Below are 24013 nucleotides of genomic sequence, written 5' to 3'. Positions count from 1 at the left end.
TCAGAGGCAAAAGTTAATTTTAACAAACTGTTGTGGGGAGCACTGTGGGCTTGAGGGCCACTGGGACCACCCCATATTTAGACCCAGACATGTTCTACCATGTCCCTCAACATTTCACAGATGGGAAAAGGAAGACACATGTGGACAAGCAACACCAAAAGGTGGTCAAGATGGCCAAAGTTGTTTATGAAGAAGATCACACAAGCTAGGAAGTACACAACAGTTTGCTTTTGCTTCAGTCTCCTGGGAAGGGCAATATCCTGCCTCTTTCTTTCCCCTCCTCTCCCCACTTTTGAGTTGATGGGGGGCAAACTGAATGGCATTCAGGAGCTGAAGTGAGCTGAGAAGGGGGAAAGTGGGAGGAGGGGAGACCAACCGGGACATGTTTGGAAGCGCCTGAAAAATTGGGGCGACAGAGGATTAACCAGGACTGTCTCTGCTAAATTGGGAGAGTATGTTCCCCGCTTGCTTTCATGAAGTATCCCAGCAGTGACACAGATGAAACTAATAGTCAAGAACCTCGACTCACCAAAGAGTTCTTGTACGTCTGCATCCTCTTTCTCTGGGAGCCCAACTCCCTCCGCTTGGCCTCTGTGTCGGCCATCAGGTGGGCAGGGGTCCTGGTGGTCTGGCCCTTGGGTCACTTCCAGCAAAAGGTGCCCCAAAGCTGTGTCCAAGGGGCCGAGATGCAGTTCCTGAGAAAAGAGACCAGAGATTCAAAAAAGGACGCAAATTGGATCTCCTATAAAGAATCGATGCAAATAGAACTGGTTCTAGAATAAAGACACAAGAAGATCGTAATTATCAGGGTATTATCTTTCATGGTTCTTTTACAGACAATTAAGAAAGCTCTTCCTAATGGATAAAAAACAATCCGGTATTTGCAAATCAGACTCTGATCTAGAACAAGAAATTATGTCAAATAAAGATGCCTTGTTAGCAAGACTTTATAATTGTATTCTTAAAATCTGTACATAAGAGAACATTATTAAAGAAAATGTGATCAGATGGTCTCAAAACTTTGGTTTTGTAATTGAATTAGACCAATGGGAATACACTTGGGAAAAAAGATTGAACTATACTTGCAGCCAAACATCAAACAGAGAGTTATTATAAAACATTTTGATGGTATTTAACACCAGAGAGAATAAGCAAGATGTATAAGCATTGCAGTAATTTGTGTTGAAAATGTGAAAAGGAGCAGGGCTCAATCTATCAAATGTGGTGGAATTGTGGGAAAGCGATACAATTTTGGAAGTTGATTTATTATTAGTTTCCGGGCCTATTAGTTTCTGGGCACAGTACAAGGTGTTGGTTATAACCTTTAAAAACCTACATGGCTTGGGTCCAACCTATTTGAGGGATCGCCTGCTTCCATATAATCTGCCCCACTGCACCCTCAGGTCCTCTGGGAGGAATCTATTGCAGCCTTTAAAAACCAGACTGTGTAAATTTACAGCGCTTCATGAAAAAAGGTTAATAATAATAATAATAATAATAATAATAATAATGGTACCCTCCTCTCCTTAAAAAAGTATTAAATCCAAAGCAATATTTAAAAAACAGAAAAAACAACAAACAAACAAACAAAATGGACAAACTCTCAAGAGGAATTAGATAGGAGCCTCCTTCTCTCTCTGGAGCCACAGGAGAGAAAGAGAGGCCTCTGCTCAACTGAGACTCAGAGAAGGTTCTGGAACATTATTCCCCACAGTCACAAGCAACACAAAATGGCCATAAGGACACAAAATGGCCTCCGGAACACAAAATGGCCGCCAGAACACAAAATGGCCTCTGGAACACAAAATGGCCGCCAGAACACAAAATGGCCTCTGGAACACAAAATGGCCTCCGGAACACAAAATGGCCGCCAGAACACAAAATGGCCTCTGGAACACAAAATGGCCTCCGGAACACAAAATGGCCGCCAGAACACAAAATGGCCTCTGGAACACAAAATGGCCTCCGGAACACAAAATGGCTGCCAGAACACAAAATGGTCTCTGGAACACAAAATGGCCGCCAGAACACAAAATGGCCTCTGGAACACAAAATGGCCGCCAGAACACAAAATGGCCTCCGGATCACAAAATGGCCTCCGGAACACAAAATGGCCGCCAGAACACAAAATGGCCGCCAGAACACAAAATGGCCTCTGCAACACAAAATGGCCGCCAGAACACAAAATGGCCTCTGGAACACAAAATGGCTGCCTCTTCCTAAGCACTTGGCATTTGGCAGTTTGAGGCCTTCAGGTAACCCAAAAGGGAGGATGAAGGGGCCCCAAAGTCAGAAGGATCCTCAAACAGGATTTCCAAACCTTAACAACACCTGAAATGCCAAACCAAAAGTACATTCCCAGAGTTCCATAGCACTGAGCCATGGCCATTACAGTGGTGCAGAACAAGAAGGCCCAGTGATGGTGGCATTAATGATGATTAAGGTCTGGGGGCAGCTCTATCCTCCCCCCCAGGCCTGATATCATCATCATCATCATCATCATCATCATCATCATCATCATCTTTGCTACAACATGAGAGCCACCATTAAAAGCATTGAAATTCCCTTTGGGAGTCCCACTCTCCCACCTTCAGAGAGAGTGGGCCATGCCTAGAAGGACTGCTGGGCCTCCTTCCTCCCCACCTTAATGGCAATGGCCAAAGGAAAGCACCAGCATCAGTAGACCCAAGCCAGGCCCAGCCGGACCTCAGTGCAGCAGTGAAGCCTAGTGGTTCCAGGCCTTGTCTCTCTGCTGTCGCTTCACTTCACTTCACTCCCCTCTCTCTCCTTCCTTCCTTCCTCCCTTAATGTCTGTCTGTCTCCTTCTCCCTCTAAAACTCTACTCCTCTCTCACTCTTCTGCGCGCAAAGCTAAATAGAGAAGCTGAAGCTCCGCCCCTTCTTGAAGCTGGCCAATGGGACTATTGTCACTTCAGATTGGTGCTCCATACCTGAAGGAATGAGACCGGCCATTACCTGAGGCTGATGCTCATTGCCTGAGAGATTGAGATTGGCCCATGGTAACTTCAGTCTGATGCTCCAAACCTGAAGGATTAAGATGGGACTATTGTGACGTCAGGCTGATGCTCGTTGCCTGAGAGATTGAGATTGGCCCATTGTGATCTCATACTCAAGCTCCTTGCCTTAAAGATTTAGATAGGACTATTATGAGTTGAGGCTGGTGCTCTTTACCTGAAGGATTGAGACTGGCCCATTGTGACTTCAGCCTGAAGCACCTTCTCTGAAGGATTAAGAATGGCCCATTGTGACCTAAGGCTGATGCTCCTACCCTCATGCATTGAGTCTGCCCATTTTGATTTCAGGCTGATGCACCTTGCTTGAAGTATTCAGATGGTGCTATTTTTTACTTCAGGTTGCTGCTCCTTACCTTAAGCATTGAGACTGTCCCATTGTAATCTCAGAATCAGAGAATTAGAGACTCATAGAGTTGGAAGAGACCACTGGGGCCATCCAGTCCCCCCTGCCATGGAGGAACTCTCAATCAAAGCATAGTGAGAGATGGCCATCCAGCCCCTATTTAAAAACCTCCAAGGAAGGAGACTCCAATGCACTCTGAGGAAGGAGTGTGTTCCAATGTCCCTCCTAATGTTGAGGTGGAATCGCTTTTCCTGGAGCTTGCATCCTTTCCTCTGGTTCTTGTTCTCAGGAGAAGCAGAAAACAAGCTTGCTCCCTGCACAATATGGCATCCCTTCAAATATTTAAACAGGGCTGTCATGTCACCTCTTAACCTTCACTTCTCCAGGCTAAACATCCACAGTTCTCTAAGTCGTTCCTCATAGGATATGGTTTCCAGACCCTTCACTGTTTTAGTCGCCCTCCTTTGGACACACTCCAGTTTCTCAACATCCTTTTTTGAGTTGTGGGGCCCAGAAATGGACACAATATTCCAGGTGGGGCCTGACCAGAGTAGAATAGAGTGGGACTATTACTTCACTTCATCTAGACACTATACTTCTATTGATGCAGGCTAAAACTGCATTTGCCTTGTTAGCTGCTGCATCACACTGTTGACTCATGTTCAACTTGTGGTCTACTTAGACTCCTAGATCCATTTCACACGTAGTTTCATTCATCCAGGTGCCCCCCATTCTGTATCTGTGCATTTCATTTTTATGACCTTAATGCAGTAACTTACATTTCTCTGTGTCAAATTTCATTTTGTTAGCTTTGGCTCAGTTTTCTAGTCTGTTCAGGTCATTTTGAATTTTGATCCTGTCCTCTGGGGTTTTAGTTACGCCTCCTAATTTTGTGCCATCTGCAAATTTGATATGTATGCCCCTATTTCTGTCCTCCAAGATATTGATAAAGATGTTGAATAGCCCTGGGCCCAGGACAGAGCCCCACTGGACACCCCACTGGTCACTTCTCTCCAGGATGAAAATGAGCCACTGTTGAATATCCTTTGGGTTCGGTCAGTTAACCAATTATAAATCCATGTAACAATTTCCTTGTCTAGCTTGTTTCATGTTTTTGTTTTATATACTGTTTAATTTGGTTAACTATTAAGGGACATAGCTATGAGATTCTATGATATGGGGTGCACTATGAACCTTTTGATAAATGAACAAGTATTTCAATCCTATATATACATATCATCAGACATAACTCCAGAGAATGTTAGCCTTTTGGATGCCAGAAGATTCCTCTCATTCTTCAGAGCAAGAAGCAACACCTCAGCTTCCTTCTAGAAGATAAAGCAAAAAGGCTTCCAAAAGAACTGAAGCCTTGGGCAAGTCACACTCTCTCAGCCTCAGAGGATGGCCATGGGAAACCCACTCTGAAGGAACCTGCCAAGAAAACCCCTTCAGAGACTCCCATAAGGTCACCATAAGACCTGGAAACAACTGGAAGGCAGACACCAAGAACAACATTGGGAAATAGGTGCAAGCCTTGCCTTGGGAAAGTGTAATGACTGGGCTCCAGTCAATGGAGGTCTTCTTCAGGCAGTGAATGGAGGTTTATGCAAATGCAGAATGACATCACTGCTACGGAAGGCTCTCTTGACCAATCAGAGAGCAAGATAAAGGTGTTTCTGGAAGCTTCCGTGAGAAGGAGATATAAGGCCTGAGAGACCAAGAGACAGTTGGGGGAATTGTGTCAGTTGGAGATCGAGAGAGAGAGTTAAAGAGCGGATCTTGAAAGTTACTCTCAGAATTGGACGCTTAGGTCTATTTCTTTAATAGCTTGTATGAACTGAACATTATATACTTATAAATATTGTAACTGCAAGGTTCTTAATATCTTGTAGGACTTATATTTTAGTTATATTTTGTTATCTATAATAAATGCCTCCTTGGAGTATCTACTACTCAACGCTCCTTTTACACTTCTCTTGGCTCGGTTGATGCTTGGGAAGATCAGTAAAGAAGGAGAAATAAGGTTCCTTAACTGATCCCAGTGTAGGTTAAGGGAAACCCTTTTATAATTCACTGGATGGAGGCAGCGGGATTTAAGGAAGTTAAGGGTCTGCTGGGCTAAGAGCTATAATGTCTAAATATCTAATTAACAATTTGTAATCCACTCTGATAGCCTTTTGGCTGAAGAGAGGGCTATATTGTTGTTGTTGTTGTTACAGGGCCGCAGTTTGGCTGCTTGGACCACCGGAGATCATCACAGTGAGTCAGTTGGAAAAGCACATCTCACTCCAGAAAATAAAGGTACTTGAGGAGTTTGCACTCTACCTCTTTCTGTAATAATAGCTACAAAACTGATAATAGCATTTGGGACATTTAGTCTTTTAAAAACAAATATGGCAGATTTAAATGCTGCTTTAAAACCTCTTTCCATCTGCCAGCTTTGTGCTGGTTTTGGGGGGAAATGAGAAAGTGTTGGGAGGGAGGGACTGCCAACAGAATTAGGAGATGCATTGCAGGCTATGGACAGTTTGCGGCCAAGAAAGGTCCAAAACACACGGCAGCAATAGTCCAGTTTGAGAGCGCTTTCACTGCCCTGGCCCAGTGCTAGGGAATCCTGGGTAAGGGAGTTTACTGTGGCACCAGAGCACTCTGACAGAGAAGGCTTGATGTCTCACAAAATGACATTTCCCAGAATTCCTTAGCACTGAGCCAGGGCAGTTAAAGCGGTCTCAGATTGGATTATTGCTGCAGTGTGTTTCGGACTTAGTTGACCCTTGGCAAGTCACACACTCTCAGCCTCAGAGGATGGCAATGGCAACCCCTCTCTGAAGATACCTACCAAGGAAACCCCATGATAAGGTTGCCTTAGGGTTGCCATAAGTTGGACACGACTTGAAGACATACATGAAGAACAGAAAAAAGTCTGTACTTATTTCTCAGGTTGTACATGGGAATGGGAGGCAGTGTGGTGTAATGGTTTGAGTGTTGGGTTGCAACTCTGGAGGCCAGGGTCCAGTGCCCCACTCCTCCATGAAACCAGCTGGGTGCCCTTGGGCAAGAAGCCACACTCTCTCAGCCTCAGGGAAGGCAATGCCAAACCTCCTCTGAACAACTCTTGCCAAGGAAACCCCAGGAGAGGTTCCCCAGAAGTCAGCAATGACTTGTAGCCACACCACAAAAAACTACAAAGCCTCAAGAAAGAGACAGCATGGTTCAGTGGCTGGATGAGTGGACTATGACCCTGGAGACCAGGGTTCGAATGCCCTCTTGGCCACGGAAACCCACTGAGTAACCTTAGGCAAGTCACACTCTCTCAGCTTCAGAGGGAGGCAGTTGCAAAACCACTTCTGGACAAATCTTGCCAAGAAAAGCCTGAGAAGGGCTTCCCTTAGGGTCGCCATACGTTAGAAACAACTTGGAGGCAGTTTGACACCCCTTTAGCTGCCCTGGCTCAGTGCTAGGGAGCCCTGGGAATTGTAGTTTTGTGAGACATTGAGCCTTCTCTATCAGAAAGAGCTCTGGTGCCACAATAAACTACATTTCCCAGAATTCCTTAGCACGGAGCCAGGGCAGTTAAAGCGGTCTCAAACTGGATTATTTCTGCAGTGTGTTTTGGACCTTTGTTATCATAAATGCTCAAGATCCTATCCATACTGCAGAAATAATCCAGTTTGAGACTGCTTTAACTGCCCTGGCTCAGTGCTAGGGAACCCTGGGAATTGTAGTTTTCTGAGAAAGAGCTCTGGTGCCACAATAAACTACAATTCCCATGCATCTGAGGAAGTACGCTTAAGTCTAGGAAAGCTCATGCTGGCAACTTTTCTTTCGTGTGTCTCAAAGGTGCTACAAGATCTATCTCTGTATCATCATCACCATTATTATTATCATTATTAAATCCAAATGCAGCAGAAGAAGTGGACTTAAATTGGCAACACTGATGTACTGTAGACTCTTTCTCTGGGGCTGTGATCTCTAAGTGTGGAGGCAATTCCCTTGTCAAACCAGGGGATCCTGGGAATTGTAGTTTGTTGTGACATGTATGTGTATATATGTGTGTGTGTGTTGTGTATATATATATTTGTGTGTGTATATAAGAGCCTTGTCTCCCGCACGTCTGCCCTGGCTGAGCTTTTCCTGAAGGCGGGGGGGGGGGGCGGACGACCACTCTCCTCTCTCTGATTGCCTGAAAACTCTCAGTGTGACTCCCAACAGGACTGGTTGCTCTGTAGCCTCGCTCTCAGAGTCAGGGCCACTGGTGCCAATTTCGGGGGTTTGTCCCGGAAATTGGGTTGTTTTTTTTCAGGGCTGGAGCTGAAATGTGCAAAAGTCCCTGAATCTCCACAGAATAGAACCAGGCACAGAAATCACACGGAAAGCACTCAAAAATCCCAATTTCCGTGTGAAAGTCACAAAATTGGCAACAGTGTACCTCTGTTCAACTGAGGCTTCAGAGAAGGTTCTGGAACATTCTCCACACTCACAAACAGCACACAAAATGGCCTCCAGAACACAAAATGGCCACCGGAAAACAAAATGGCTGACAGAACACAAAATGGCTGACAGAACACAAAATGGCTGACAGAACACAAAAAGGCTGTCTCTGCCTGAGTGCTTGGCAGTTGACATTTGAGGCCTTCAGGGGAGAGAGAGACTGAGGGAAGGAGGTCCTGGAGGGAAGGGGCCTTGGGAGATATAGGGCCTTCCTGAGATATTTGGGGTTGCTTCCTAACAAAGGGGTTTCTGGACCCATAAAGGATTTGGGGCAAACTGGTTCTGAAAGGCAGTAGCAGCCTTTTCTCTTGCCAATGGGATTTACAGTGTATCTGCTTGACTGGATCTCCCAGCATCCACATGGCCAGAAAGAGGAGGGGTCCTGCCCTGCATTTCATGGGCCTTAGGCTCTGGGAACGTGTGCCTTTGGCCAGCGTCCGTGTGGCTGGGGCTCCAGAGTCCCTCCTGCCTTGTTCCATATTAACTGCAGGAGGAGCCTGTGAGGGTGGGGCAGGGGGCGGGGCCTTCCAGCTCCTCTGCCCCCATTGGCCAGACTGAAGAAGGGGAGGAGCTTCTGCCTCTCTATGCAGAAGAGTGAGTGAGGAGTAGAGAGTGAGAAGGGGTTAGAGAGAGACAAGGAGGAAGGAGAGGGACAAGGCTTGGAAGCGGTAGGCTTCACTGCTGTGCTGAGGCCTCCAACTGCCAAGCGCTGAGGTGGAGGTGGCCATTCTGTGTTCCAGCAGCCATTTTGTGTTCTGGTGGCCATTTTGTTCTGCTTGTGACTGTGGGGAATAATGTTCCAGAACCTTCTCTGAGCCTCAGTTGAACAGAGGCTTCTCTTTCTCTCCTGAGGCTCCAGAGTCAGAAGGAGACCAGGCTCCTTGGTCCAAAAGGAAGGAAGTGTGTCTCTTTGTGGGTCTTTTGTGTATATTTCCTGAGAGGGTTTTCTTATTACACAGCTCTGCTCACCTGCGTATGTCACCAGCAGGATTCTGTTCTCTGTGTCTTTGAGTGCTGCAGAGTTTCTTTCCAAGCCAATCCTAATCCTGGTCCCTTTTCTCAGGAACCTCATCTCGGACTCCTTGTACACGGCTTTGGGCCTCTGTTGCTGGAAGTGACCCAAGAGTAGGGCAACCAGGACCCCTGCCCACCTGATGGCCGACACAGAGGCCAAGCAGAGGGGGTTGGGCTCCAAGAGAAGGAGGCTGCGGAGGTACAACAGCTCTTTGGTGAGTCCCCATCCTGGTTATTAGTCTCATGTGTTTCACTGCTGGGCCAGGTCATGAAAGCAAGTGGAGAACATATTCTCCCAATTTGGCAGAGACAGTCCTGGTAAATCCTCTGCCACCCCACTTTTTCAGGGGCTTTCAAAAATGTCCCTGTTTTGTTCTCCTCCTCCCACTTTCCCCTTTGTCCTCAGCTCACTTCAGTTCCTACAAAATGAGTGCCAAGGATTTTGAACCCCATCAACTCAAAAGTGGGGAGAGAAGAGGAAAGAAGGGAGCAGGGACTTGTCCTTGCTAGGAGTCTGAGGCAAAAGCAAACTGCTGTGCCCTTCCCCGCTTTTGTGACCTTCCTCATAAACATCTTTGGCCATCTTGACCACCTTCTGGTGTTGTTTGTCTACATGTGTCTTTCTTTTCCAACCTGTGAAATGTTGGGGGATATGGGGGAACATCTCTGGATCTAAACTGTGGCCCTCAAGCCCACAGCGTTCTCCAGAACTGTTTTTTAAATATGACATTTGCCACTGAAATTTGGCAACAAATGGAGAAATGCACTATAATTCTTTGGTGGCTAAATGTAGTATATGTTTTGGGATAGTCAATATCTTAATCTATCCTCAATATCCCAGCCATAGCCTAAATTATTTTGTTTTTATCTTATCTTTGGTTTATATATTATATATTGTGTATATCGAGCTAGAATAGACCCTTTCAATCAACTACTAAACGATTCTTCAACAGATAGGTAAATTCAGCTGATTCAGTGGGTCTACTCTGGTGAGGACCAGAGACAGTTTTGCTTATGTGAAATTGCAATACTTGTGAAACTCAGCTTATTCCACACAGGGTTGTAAATCCTATGGGATCAATAGGTCTTCTTGCGCTAAAACTAACAGTATGATTCAGGCCCTTATCATGGTAATGAAAATCATTTGATGGTTCAGACTGAATAATAGTGAATCAAATATGATTGGATGGGTTATACTTATAAGATGTAGTGATTGTGTGCAGAGGGATTTTGCAGCACCCTTGAGACCAACTGTGTGAAAGATATTGCAGCATTGAACCTGGTCTGTGCCCCTTCCTCTGGCAACAGCCCTCTGACCCTCTCCTCTCACCCCCTCAGAGCTCAGCCCCAGTGGTCAGTGGGACGGGAACGGGGCTTCCCAGCCACAACACATTGCTATGGGCTACATTCCTCTGGCCATGCAAGCAACTGCAATAGACCATTCCTGGGAGGAACAAGAAGGGATAGGAAATGTCCGAGACCCAGGTAGCCCCCTGTCCTTTTGGACTCTCACTCTGTGGGGCTCTTGCTACTGAGATGGCCTCAGGGAAGGCAGAGCAACTGACTTCTAACCTCTGGTGATGGTGGGGCTGGGGTGTCTTTTCCAGGCATTCCTCACCCTCCTCAAGGGCTGCCCCACCTTCGACCAGAGCCAGTAATGCAGCCACCATGGTTCTCCAGCTCTGGCAGAGTTTGTCCTTCAGCCCTCCCTGTTAGCTCACCATTTCCTCCAAAGGAGGCCATACTTGAAGGCCACAGACCCGGTCAGTCCCTTGGAGGGGACAGAGAGCTGGGGGGCTCTGGAAGAAAATGGAGGGGGGTGAACCCAGGAGGAAATGGATGGGAAACAGGATGATGTGAAAAGACCTTCCTATTGACACCCAGAGAATGTCAGAAACTCAGAGCTTTGCTTCCCAGATTTTATCCTACACAAACACACACACAATTGACATATCCAGCGGGAGCCATGTTGGCCATATAGCAGTAGCATCCCAAATCCACAAAACTAGGATATCGGATATGTTATATGGATGTGAATATACCACATTTTAGGCTTCACGGGAGAATGATAAAGAGAAGGCCAATGGATGGGACCTGTACTATTGGAGGTTGCTACCTCCAACAAAGGTTTTAAAATATCTTTTAAATTGGGACAGCATTGGCATGTTTTACCTTATCAACACCTACAAGTTTTCCTGTGTAAAAGCATGGAGCCTGCCTGAGAAATTCAGTTTTCTCTTCCAAACAGAGGGGCTTGTAGCCTCACAAAGGATTCGAGACAAACTGGATTTCAAAGGCAGTAGCTTTTTGCTTGCTAACATTATTTAAAGTTTGTTTCCTGGGATAAATTCTGAAGTAATGAAATAATATTTGGGATGCACCATGTGCTTTCCTTCCCTTTTATTAGTCACTCTCTGGATCAGGGCTATTTTCTATTGCAGGTGACTTTTGCGGATGTGGCGATATATTTCACCGAAGAGGAATGGAAACTCTTGACAAAGAAGCAGAGACTTCTGTACAGCGATGTTATGATGGCGAATTATGAGAATGTGGCCTCTGTGGGTAAGGAACTTGACTCCACTGCCCTTCCTGTGAAGACTGAGGGTCCTTTCATACTACATTGTTATGGTGTTATGTTTCTACTTTAGAATTATGGAATCATAGAGTTGGAATAGGCAACAAGGGCCATCCAGTTAAACCCCTGACCATGCAGGAATACATATTCAAAGCACCCCCAACAGATAGTCATCCAGCCTTTGTTTAAAGATCTCCAAAGAAGGAACACTTTAGAAATAAATCTTAATAATAATAACAATGGCTCAGTACAGATTAGAAGAAAGGGGTGGCCACAGGCTGTCCCTTTCTCCTCCGGATCATTGCCGCAGCAACCTCATGGCTGCAAGAACGATCTGCAGCCAAAAGGAGCTCAGAAATGGAACTCCTTCCTGTGATGCCACCAAGGCGCCATTTGCACCTTGGAGCGTCACGGTGATATGTCTTATGCGCCGTGCTGTTTGGACGCGTCACACAAGACACGTCATGGATGCATGCGCCGTATGGATGGCGCTGCGTCAAGATTGTGCTGCCCATAAGTATTAGGCTTTGGGAGTGTGCAGTTACTGCATGCTCCCAAACCCTAAAATCACCGCCAGCATGCCACAAAGTGCCCATTTGTACCAGGCCAATAATAACAATAATGATACTCCACCACGTTCAGAGGAAGTATATTGCACTCTCGAACAGCCCTTACTGTCAGCAAGTTCCTCCTAATCTTTAGGTGGCATCTCTTTTCCTGTGGCTTGCATCCACTGTTCCTCTCCTTTTCTCTGGAATAGGAGAAAGCAAGCTTGATCCATCAATGTGACATCTCTTCAAATATTTGAACAGGGCTATTATATCCACTCTTAACCTTCTCTTCTCCTGGATAAATATAGCCAGCTCCTAAGCCACTTCTCATAGGGCTTGATGGTTTTCAGTTCCTTCACCTTTTTGGTTGCCCTCCTTTGGATACTCTCCAGATTCTCAACATCCTTTTTGAATTGTGGTGCCAAGAACTAGACACAGGGTTATTTCAAGTGAGGCCTGACCAAAGCAGAACAGAGTGGCACTATTACTTCTCTTGATCTAGACACTATACTTTTATTGATAAAGCCTAGGATCATATTGACCTTTTTAGCTGCCTCATGTTCAACTTGTGGTCTACTATGAGTCCTAAGCTACTTTCACACGTAGTTTAATTGTCATAACAATATCCTGTGTAATCTTGGAATTTGTAGTTTGGTGAGGCACTATTGCTCTCCGCTTTCTAAGGATTCTAAATATCCCATTCTAAACTGCCAATTCTAGGATTCTGTGGGAAGGAACTATGGAGATAAATGCTTTTCACCCCCAAATGCTCCTCAGCACATCCCTCAGTAGGGCGGTTTACAGACTGCCCCTTTGGGGTGGCCTGTACCTGCCCCTTTCATCAACGGATCAGGGCCTCAGCTGCCACAGCGGCAGCCCTGAGGCCCCAATCCACCGCTTTTCCACGCCGTGGCCTGGAAAAAGTGTCCTTGGGGCTTCAAGCCCCAAAGACACCCCAACAGCGGCGTGGAAAGGAGAAAGGGGCCACTCTGCACCTTTCTCTTTTGTATCGCTGGCGCAGCTCTCTAAAGGCTGCACCAGCGACACAAATGAACGAAGGAGCTCCAAAATGGAGTTCCTTCCTGCGCCGTGGAAAGGGCGCCACAAGCGCCCTTTCATGACACCAGGACGTCACGTCCATGCCGCTCCGTTTGAATGCGGCGCAGTCATGACATCCTAATGGGCATCACCATCTGCATGTAGAATGGGCGCCACCATTTTGTACGTACTGTGTGCATACTAGGGTTGGGGGCGTCTGAAAAAGATGCCTCCGGGCAACCCTAGTACGTACACAGTACGTACTAGGGTGCCCTTCTGGAAAGGTCCTAAGTTTCCTGGCTTTTTTGGCCCTTCTTCCAGGCTTTTCAGGCTCAGGAGAGTCTTCTTGGGGAAAAGGCCTCCCTTGGCCCTACAATGGCTCAGAGAGAGCCCAATAGTGGCAAAATGGCCTCTGGTTCCCCAAAGGGATGCTGTGGGATACGGAGGAGAAAATAGTATTTCATTTCACCCCCAGACAATACAATGTTAGGTTGCTCCTGAGATCCCCTGTGGGCCAGTGTGACCCCCCCCCCCATCCCCAACATTAGGCCATCCCTGTCTTATAGATGCCTTAAGGCTGGCACTTGACCCTCACCAAAATTGGAGTCCAGGTCCCAGCCCCCTTGCTCTTGCTTTCCCAATGACTTATTTGTATATTGATTATCCTGCCTTTCTCAACAAATGGGACTCAGAATGTCCCTTTTGTGCATCACATGCTGTGGATGTGTGTCTGTGATAGAGAGATGGAGGGAATGGGAAAAACAGAAAGGCAGGAAAGAGATGCTGAAGGTGAAAGCTGAAGCAGTGCGGATAGGCAAGAGGGAAGGTTGGAGAGTGGAGGGAGAAAGGGAAGGGGATCAGGTCTCTGGGAGCCAGGAAAGGAAAGCAGGAGCAAAGCCAGGATTGCCTAGCTCTGTGTTGTTGTTGTTGTTGTTATTATTATTATTAACCTTTATTTATAAAGCGCTGAAAATTTACACAGCGCTGTACATACAATCTTTTTAATTGGACGGTTCCCTGCCCTCTGTCTTACAATCTAAAAAGACATGACACAGAAGGAGAAGGGAGTGGTGGTGGCTAAGGGGCCTGTCTACTAAGATAATACATATAAAATACATAGCAATACCGGAAATGATTCAATAAAACAGACAAGAAAAGAACATCAAATAGCAAGTGACAATTATGCAATGCCTGGGAACGCTTCTCTGAACAGGATGGTCTTCAGCTCCGTTTTGAAGCTGGTTAATGAAGTGATGGCTCTTGCTCGCGGGGGAAGAAGGTTCCAGGAGTGAGGGGCAGCGAGTGAGAAGGGGCGAATCCTAGATGGGGCAGAGGAAATCCTGGGCTGGGACAGCAGGCTTGACTACCAGAACGGAGGGCCCTAGTGGGAAGGTGAGGGGAAATAAGGTGAGGTATGTGGACAGGAAAGGACCTCTGGGAAGGGTCAAGAGAGGGGCCTTGGGGATTGGGAGGCAGCCACCAACCTGACAGGTTTTAAGAACTGAACTGGTGAGAACCGGTTCAGGCCCTGGTTTTCAGACATATTAAGGGCTTCCATTTAGCAATTATGAACAATGTCTATGAAGAAAGGAAAGGCAACACAAAAATTCCTTTTTCTCTAATGTTTCTTTTTCCTACCTGAGCTTGCTTAGGGTCTTTTACCTGAAATGCTGGAGTTTGGGGAAGACACCTGCAAGTGCTATGCTTTTAGGGGAATTAGATACTTAGCTCAAAGGGGAGATATAGTTTGATTGAGGCAACAGTGACCTCAGGATCCAGCAAAGCTATAGCAGGTCTGCAATCACACAGAACTCCAAAGGCATTTGAAAGGCAAAATGAACACACATGCACAGAGAGAATTAGGTAACAAAGGTGGGAGTGGTGAATAAATGTAAGCCTTTGCTAATGGTAATATGTTGCCTGGATGGATCTCAATCCCAGTTGCTGAGAATCCGGAATGGGGAGAGAAGTCAGTAGCTCCCATGGCAAGTGGGGTTGGAGAGTGTATTGAGGTGCTTAGCCATGTAAACCGACAGAGGACCCTATCGCATGGGATAAAAAAAGCCAGCTTAACTTTTCTGAACTGAATTCTGATTCGGGCTGCATCCGGGTCCTATCATATGTAAATCTCCGCTGAATTCACCAGCCAAATCCATCCTGGATTCAGCCCGAATCCCCGCAGCATTTCAGCAGCCATTTTATTAATGTTGGAAGCTTCCGCTTAAAAAAGAGGGGGATGGCTGAGCATGCCTCGGACCCAGGCTACATCTGGGATGGATTTGGCCAATAGATTCAGCAGTGATTTACATATGATTGGACCCGGACATAGCCCGAATTAAAATTCTCTTTGGGAAGGTAACCTGGCTTTCTTACCCCATGCAATAGGGAGCAGAGTGTCTGCCTGCAACTGGACTGAGGCTGAAGAACAGCCACTAGGAGCAGATATTTATGCTGCAGTTGTTGCTTAGTGGCAGAAACTGAGGGTACGAAAAGGTTTAAATTGCTTTAGAATGTTTCCTGGGTGAGGAAAGAATGGTCTGAAACCAAATTTATTGCAATGAGGGCTTGGTTTAAGCTCTCCCCATTTACTGTGACTTCCTTCACTCTGTCCATCACTTCTTCTCTTAAATTAATGAGAAGAATTAAATTAAATTAAAATTATATTCTGGCCTCAAAAAGAAGAGCCCTCCCTCCGCCCCAACTGTCATCATCAGACCTAGGAGGGAGTGAAAAAGACAGGCCCAATTTCCATCAGGCCTAACTGTGAATTTTACTGTAACTCACGTCGCTCTGTTTTATTTTACTGTATTGTATTTATTTTTGTATTTTATTTTATTCTCTTTATTTTTATTGTTGTAACCCACCCGGATTCCTTGTGATTGGGCAGGCTATAAATAAATCATCAGCATCATTATTATTATTGGTGCAAGTACCTCAGACAAAAGGGATTAGCACACTGATTCTCAGAGCCTTTTTCTGACTATTTCCTTCCAGTCCCATTCCTTAGCCATAATCCCTTCACCCTCTACAGACATAAATGGATCATGCAGCTAAATCCACTCATTTTCTCAAGGCAGGTTCTCCTACAATCTCTTCTTTGCTACCTCCTATGAGTAGGGATCCATACCTGCAAAAATGCTAAATTCAGGGCACCCACTCCAACTTTATTAATTTTATATCAAATAGAGAAGGGTTAACAGGTGGCTAAATCTTGGGGTAACACATTCCTCTCTTGATTCAGAGAGTCAGTCTTGTCTGTCATTGTTCTTTTTTTTTTTTCCAGAAGAACATGTCAGTCTTGAGAGAGTCCATACATGTGAGAGGCCACATAAATGCCAGCACTGTGGGAAATGTTTTTCTTCAAAGTCAAACCTTGTGAGACATCAGAGAATCCACACAGGAGAGAAGCCATACAAATGCCAGCATTGTGAGAAATGTTTTTCTTCAAGGTCAGACCTAGTGAAACATCAGAGAATGCACACAGGAGAGAAGCCATTCAAATGCCAGCATTGTGGGAAATGTTTTTCTTGGAAGTCAAACCTAGTGACACATTTGAGAATCCACACAGGAGAGAAGCGATTCAAATGCCAGCATTGTGGGAAATGTTTTTGTTGGAAGCCACACCTAGTGAAACATTTGAGAATCCACACAGGAGTGAAGCCATTCAGATGCCAGCATTGTGGGAAATATTTCTCTCAGAAGTCAAACCTAGTGACACATCAGAGAGTCCACACAGGAGAGAAGCCATACAAATGCCAGCATTGTGGGAAAGGTTTTCCTTTAAAGTCAAACCTAGTGACACATCTGAGACTCCACACAGGAGTGAAGCCATTCAAATGCCAGCATTGTGGGAAAGGTTTCTCTCAGAAGTCAAACCTCCTGATACATCAGAGAGTCCACACAGGAGAGAAGCCATTCAAATGCCAGCATTGTGGGAAAGGTTTCTCTCAGAAGTCAAACCTAGTGAAACATCAGAGAGTCCACACAGGAGAGAAGCCACACAAATGCCAGCATTGTGGGAAAGGTTTCTCTCAGAAGTCATACCTAGTGAGACATCAGAGAGTCCACACAGGAGAGAAGCCATACAAATGCCAGCGTTGTGTGAAATGTTTCTCTTCGAAGTCAAACTTAGTGATACATCAGAGAGTCCACACAGGAGAGAAGCCATACAAATGTCAGCATTGTGGGAAATGTTTCTCTTCGAAGTCATACATAATGATACATCAGAGAGTCCATGCAGGAGAGAAACCACATAAATGCCAGCAGTGAACTAACACTGTTTTTGTTAAGAAGTATTACAAGAAAAATATTTTCAATGCATTAGTGATAAGAGAAAGCCCTTCTGATTTTGTTTGTAAGGGGTTTCTGTTCATAAAGGTATTGATTTTTGTATGTTGTTGTGTTGTTGTTGTTGTTGTTTTTATTTTTTTTATAGAATTCTAGAATAAGAAAGGACCACAGGACCCATGCAGTCCAACCCCCGACACACAGGATGACAAAGCATGGATTTATAGGATTCTGGCTTTGTAAGGCACCACAAGCACCTTCTAGTCCAAGCCCCTGCCATATAGGAAGATGTAGCATGGTGGGTAGGTGTGTTATGTGTGAATATGACAGAATTAGAAGATGAAGGATGAGATGAAGGATCTGGCACAGAGAAGCAAGAAAAGCTCAAACTGCTGAGTCGAAAGGTTATGTGCAAAAGATAAAGACACCGTAATACAAGGACATGAAACCGATTGTACTAAAAGAAGAATGGACTGTGTATAACACAACTTGATGTAAAGAGCACCAGAACAAGAACGGAATGGGAACAAGAAGTCACTCATCAGGAAAAATGATTCACATATTAAGAAGCATAAAGGAATCTTCAAAACCATGGTGATAGTGTGCCAAAATCAGCTGGAACTGGCACCCATCGCTCTTTCAGAAAACTGATGGACCTCTGGGAAGATTTGTGTGCATGAGCATTGTATGAATGTGTGCATGATTTGAGGCCTCTTGACATGTAATATATTAGAATGAGTGTCCCTAATGTTAGAATAAATGTTACATACAAAGTGTTTGAACCCAGATCTGGTCTCTTATGTGTCTGATTAAAAGTTTTATAGTCCAATTCTGTATTTACTCACCACTCTGGATGTAAAGAAGAAGACCTAGATTGGTGACAGGTGTGTGATCTCTCATTTCACCTTCTGGAGCTTCTGCACTGATCCCTGAAAGCGGAAAGAGAACTAACCAAGCAGTGGGGACACACTTCCTTTAACCCATTACGGTTTCACTATAAGAGACAGGCCTTGGAGTTATGATCCACTGCCAGCCGTAAGGTTTGGGTTAAAATATGGGGGCTGGGTCATCGCCTGCAGCCTCTGGTTCCATTGGAGGCAGGGCCTCTTCTTCAGCATCACCTGGAACAATGGACCAGAACAATGGACAACAACAGATGGATGTGGCATGTGTGTTTGCGCATATACATCTGTATATATATGTATGTATGTGGAGGCATCTCTATCTAAGTGCATTCAGACTTATACTTTTAAGAGCCTACACACACACAGACATGAAATGTTTAAAGTCTATAGATCTTGCATACAATACCCATAGATACATCTATACATACCCATAGGTACCTGTGTACACACATGTATTTTTATATATATATATATATATATATAGAGAGAGAGAGAGAGAGAGAGAGAGAGAGAGATGCAAACACGTGTACACATATATGTTGGATCATATATATATGATTTATATATTTATATATACTCTTCTACTTGCATACAATTTAAACATAAGGAAATGCATAGAGGAATATGTAAGTACATATGAATGCGCATGTATACACCCCCCATGTTCTGGTCAACATCAGCATGTAGATATAATTATAATTGTATATATGTTTACTTCCGGTCATAACAGCATAACTGCCCTGCGATTACTGCAATTGGAATGTCTATACTTTGTGATGTTTTTATGACATGTATTTTACACATGATTGCCTCCTAAGGACACTCTGAGGTGCTGCCATTGGCTAGAGTCCCCACCCTCCCACCATCCCTGGCCCTGTTTGGCTGGAATCCCAGTCCCTGTTCCTTGTGTTCTAGTAGACATTTGTTCAGGTGGCCATTTTGTGTTCAGGAAGCCATTTTGTGTTCCAGCAGCCATTTTGTGTTCTGGGGGCCATTTTGTGCTGCTTGTGTCTGAGGGAATAATGTTCTGGAACCTTCTCTGAGGCCTCAGTTGAACAGAGGCTTGTCTTTCTCTCCTGAGGCTCCAGAGTCAGAAGGAGGCCAGGCTCCTTGGGCCAAAAGGAAGGAAGTGTGTCCCTTTGTGTGTCTTTTGTGTATATTTCCTGAGAGGGTTTTCTTATTACACAGCTCTGCTCCTTCTGGGGAACATGGGTTTTAAAAGGGATCAGAAATGGGGAGGAGAGTCTTAATACAAGACTTATTATTCTTCTTCACAAACATCGGTCTTTGGCCACTAAGAGGACAATTGCACCCAAATTACGCCAAAAGGAGCCCCTTTGGGAGGTTTTTAAAATCTCCTCAGTTTTCTTATTAAGAGATTTTTATGGATGAAGGAAGTTGACAAAGCAGACCATCTCACATTACCAAGAATGAAAGAAACAAATATAGAAACAAACAAACAACAACAAAAATAAGGATTAGACAGAAAATCAAAGTGCTTGTTTTTTGAAAGTAAAACCATATTAAGAGGGTAAAAACCAGACTTGGGTGTTTCGACCCTTTTACAACCAGCTCAGGCTGTATCTGCACTGCAGAAATATTCCAGTTCGAAACTGTGTTAACTCTCATGGCTCCATCCTGTGGAATCCTGGGATTTGTAGTTTGTTGGGCACCAGAGATCCAGAGCCACCCCAAAGCAAGGCTCTCCAGGGCTCTCTTGGCCCTCCTTTGCTTGCGAATACTGACTATCTCAGGGAGTCTCTATATTAGAGCATCTGGAAAACCTTTAGGTATTGTTAAGGTTGGGAAATCCTGTTTGGGGTCACTTCTGACTTTAGGGACCTTATATCCTCCATTATGGGTTTCCTGAAGGCCTCAAACTGCCGACTGTGAAGCGCTAAGGTTGAGGTGGCCATTTTGTGTTCTTGCAGCCATTTTGTGGTCCAGCAGCCATTTTGAGACTGACCATTGTGACCTCAGTCTGATGCTTCTTACCTGAAGCCTTGATAGTGTCCCATTGTGATCTCAGTCTGATGCTCCTTACCTGAAGGACTGAGACTGGCCAATTGTGATCTCAGGCTTATCCTCCTTTCCTGAAGGATTTAGATGGGACTATGGTCACTTCAGATTGGTGCTCCATACCTGAAGGAATGACACCGGCCCTTTACCTCAGGCTGATGCTTGTTGCATGAGAGATTGAGATTGGCCCATGGTGACTTCAGTCTGATGCTCCAAACCTGAAGGATTAAGATGGGACTATTGTGACGTCAGGCTGATGCTCGTTGCCTGAGAGATTGAGATTGGCCCATTGTGATCTCATACTCAAGCTCCTTCCCTTAAAGATTTAGATAGGACTATTATGAGTTAAGGCTGGTGCTCTTTACCTGAAGGATTGAGACTGGCCCATTGTGACTTCAGCCTGAAGCAACTTCTCTGAAGGATTGAGAATGGCCCATTGTGACCTAAGGCTGATGCTCCTACCCTCATGCATTGAGTCGGCCCATTTTGATTTCAGTCTGATGCACCTTGCCTGAAGTATTCAGATGGCGCTATTGTGACTTCTTCAGGTTGCTGCTCCTTACCTTAAGCATTGAGACTGTCCCATTGTAATCTCAGAATCAGAGAATTAGAGAATCATAGAGTTGGAAGAGACCACTGGGGCCATCCAGTCCCCCAGCCATGCAGGAACTCTCAATCAAAGCATAGTGAGAGATGGCCATCCAGCCCCTCTTTAGAAACCTCCAAGGAAGGAGACTCCAATACACTCTGAGGAAGGAGTGTGTTCCAATGTCCCTCCTAATGTTGAGCTGGAATCTCTTTTCCTGGAGCTTGCATCCATTCCTCCGGTTCTTGTTCTCTGGAACAGCAGAAAACAAGCTTGCTCCCTGCACAATATGGCATCCCTTCAAATATTTAAATAGGGCTGTCATATCACCTCTTAACCTTCACGTCTCCAGGCTAAACATCCACAGTTCTCTAAGTCGTTCCTCATAGGATATGGTTTCCAGACCCTTCACTATTTTAGTCGCCCTCCTTTGGACAGGCTCCAGTTTCTCAACATCCTTTTTTGAATTGTGGGGCCCAGAACTGGACACAATATTCCAGGTGGCGCCTGACCAGAGTAGAATAGAGTGGGACTATTACTTCCCTTCATCTAGACACTATACTTCTATTGATGCAGGTTAAAATTGCATTTGCCTTTTTAGCTGCTGCATCACACTGTTGACTCATGTTCCACTTGTAGTCTACTTGAACTCCTAGATCCATTTCATGCGTATTTTCATTCAGCCAAGTGCCCCCCATCCTGTATATGTGCATTTCATTTTCCTGCCCTTATGTAGTACGTTACATTTCTCCATATTGAATTTCATTATGTTAGCTTTGGCCCAGCTTTCTAGTCTATTCAGGTCATTTTGAATTTTGATCCTGTCTTCTGGGTTATTAGCTACTCCTCTTAATTTGGTGTCATCTGCAAATTTGATAAGTATGCCCCCAATTCTGTCATCCAAGTCATTGATGAAAATGTTGAATAGCACTGGGCCCTGGACAGAGCCCCACTGGACACCCCACTGGTCACTTCTCTCCAGGATGAAAAGGAGCCACTATTGAATATCCTTTGGGTTCGGTCAGTTAACCAATTACAAATCCATGTAACAGTTTCCTTGTCCAGCTTGTTTCATGTTTTTGTTTTATATACTGTTTAATATGGTTAACTGCTATTAAGGGACATAGCTATGAGAGTCTATGATATGGGGTGCCCAGTAAAACTTTTAATAAATGAAGAGGTATTGCAATCTTATATATACATTATTATTAGACATAAATCCAGATAATGTTAGCCTTTTGGATGCCAGAAGGTTCCTCTCATTCTTCAGGGCAAGAAGCAACACTTCAGCTGCCTTCCAGAAGATAAAGCAAAAAGGCTTCCAAAAGGACTGAAGCCTTGGGCAAGTCTCACTCTCTCAGCCTCAGAGGAAGGCCATGGAAACCCACTCGGAACCTGCCAAGAAAACCCCTTTAGAGACTCCCATAAGGTCACCATAAGACCTGGAAACAACTGGAAGGCAGACCCCAAGAACAACATTGGGAAATAGGGGCAAGCCTTGCCTTGGGAAAGTGTAATGACTGGGCTCCAGTCAATGGAGGTCTTCTTCAGGCAGAAAAGAGAGGTTTATGCAAATGCAGAATGACATCACTGCTACGGAAGGCTCTCTTGACCAATCAGAGAGCAAGATGAAGGTTCTTCTGGAAGCTTCCGTGAGAAGGAGATATAAGGCCTGAGAGACCAAGAGACAGTTGGGGGAATTGTGTCGGTTGGAGATCGAGAGAGAGTTAAAGAGCAGATCTTGGAAGTCAGTCTCAGAATTGGATTCCTGGGTTTATTTGTTTTATTAATAGCTGGTATGAATTGAATATTATATCCTTACAAATATTGTACCTGCAAGACTCTTAATATCTTGCATGACTTATATTTCAGCTATATTTCGTTATGTATAATAAATACCTCCTTAGAGTATCTACTACTCGAAGCTCCTTTTTCACGTGTTTTGGATCGGTTGATGCTTGGGAAGATCAGTAAAGAAGTAGAAATAAGGTTCCTTAACTGGTCCCAGTGTAGGTTAAGGGAAACCCATTTATAATTCACTGGATGGAGGCAGCGGGATTTAAGGAAGTTAAGGGTCTGCTGGGCTAAGAGCCATAATATCTAAATGTTTAATTAACAATTTGTAATCCACTCTGATAGCCTTTTGGCTGAAGAGAGAACGGTATAAAATTATTATTATTATTATTATTATTATTATTATTGTTATTATTATTATTATTATTATTATTATTATTATTATTACAGGGCCGCAGTTTGGCTGCTTGGACCACCGGAGATCATCACAGTGAGTCAGTTGGAAAAGCCCATCTCACTCCAGAAAACAAAGGTACTTCAGGAGTTTGCACTCTACGTCTTTCTGTAATAATAGCTACAAAACTGATAATAGCATTTGGGACATTTAGTCTTTTAAAAACAAATATGGCAGATTTAAATGCTGCTTTAAAACCTCTTTCCATCTGCCAGCTTTGTGCTGGTTTTGGGGGGAAATGAGAAAGTGTTGGGAGGGAGGGACTGCCAACAGAATTAGGAGATGCATTGCAGGCTATGGACAGTTTGCGGCCAAGAAAGGTCCAAAACACATGGCAGCAATAGTCCAGTTTGAGAGCACATTAACTGCCCTGGCCCAGTGCTAGGGAATCCTGGGAATCGGAGTGTATTGTGGCCCCAGAGCTCTCTGACAGAGAAGGCTCAATGTCTCACAAAACTACATTTGGCCATGTGGATGCTGGGAGATCCAGTCCAGGAAATACACCTTAACTCCCATTGGCAAGAGAAAAGGCTACTACTGTCTTTCAGATCCAGTTTGCCCCAAATCCTTTATGAGGCCAGAAACCCCTTTGTTAGGAAGCGAACACCGAATATCTCAGGAAGGCCCTATATCTCCAAAGACTCCCTCCCTCCAGGACCTCCTTCCTCTCTTCCCCTCAGTCTCTCTCTCTCTCCCCTGAAGGCCTCAAACTGACAACTGACAAGCACTGAGGAAGAGGCAGCCATTTTGTGTTCTGGAAGCCATTTTGTGCTGCTTGTGAGTGTGAGGCATAATGTTCCAGAACCTTCTCTGAGGCCTCAGTTGAACAGAGGTCTCTCTTTCTCTCCTGAGGCTCCAGAGTCAGAAGGAGGCCAGACTTCTTGGGCCAAAAGGAAGGCAGTGTGTCCCTTTGTGCCTCTGG

Source organism: Sceloporus occidentalis, unplaced genomic scaffold, assembly GCF_023333645.1.
Source record: "Sceloporus occidentalis isolate IW3139 unplaced genomic scaffold, rSceOcc1.0.p SCAF_86, whole genome shotgun sequence".
NCBI classification, from domain to species: domain Eukaryota; kingdom Metazoa; phylum Chordata; class Lepidosauria; order Squamata; family Phrynosomatidae; genus Sceloporus; species Sceloporus occidentalis.
The sequence above is the reverse complement of the archived record's forward strand: the minus strand, read 5'-3'. Positions refer to the sequence as shown.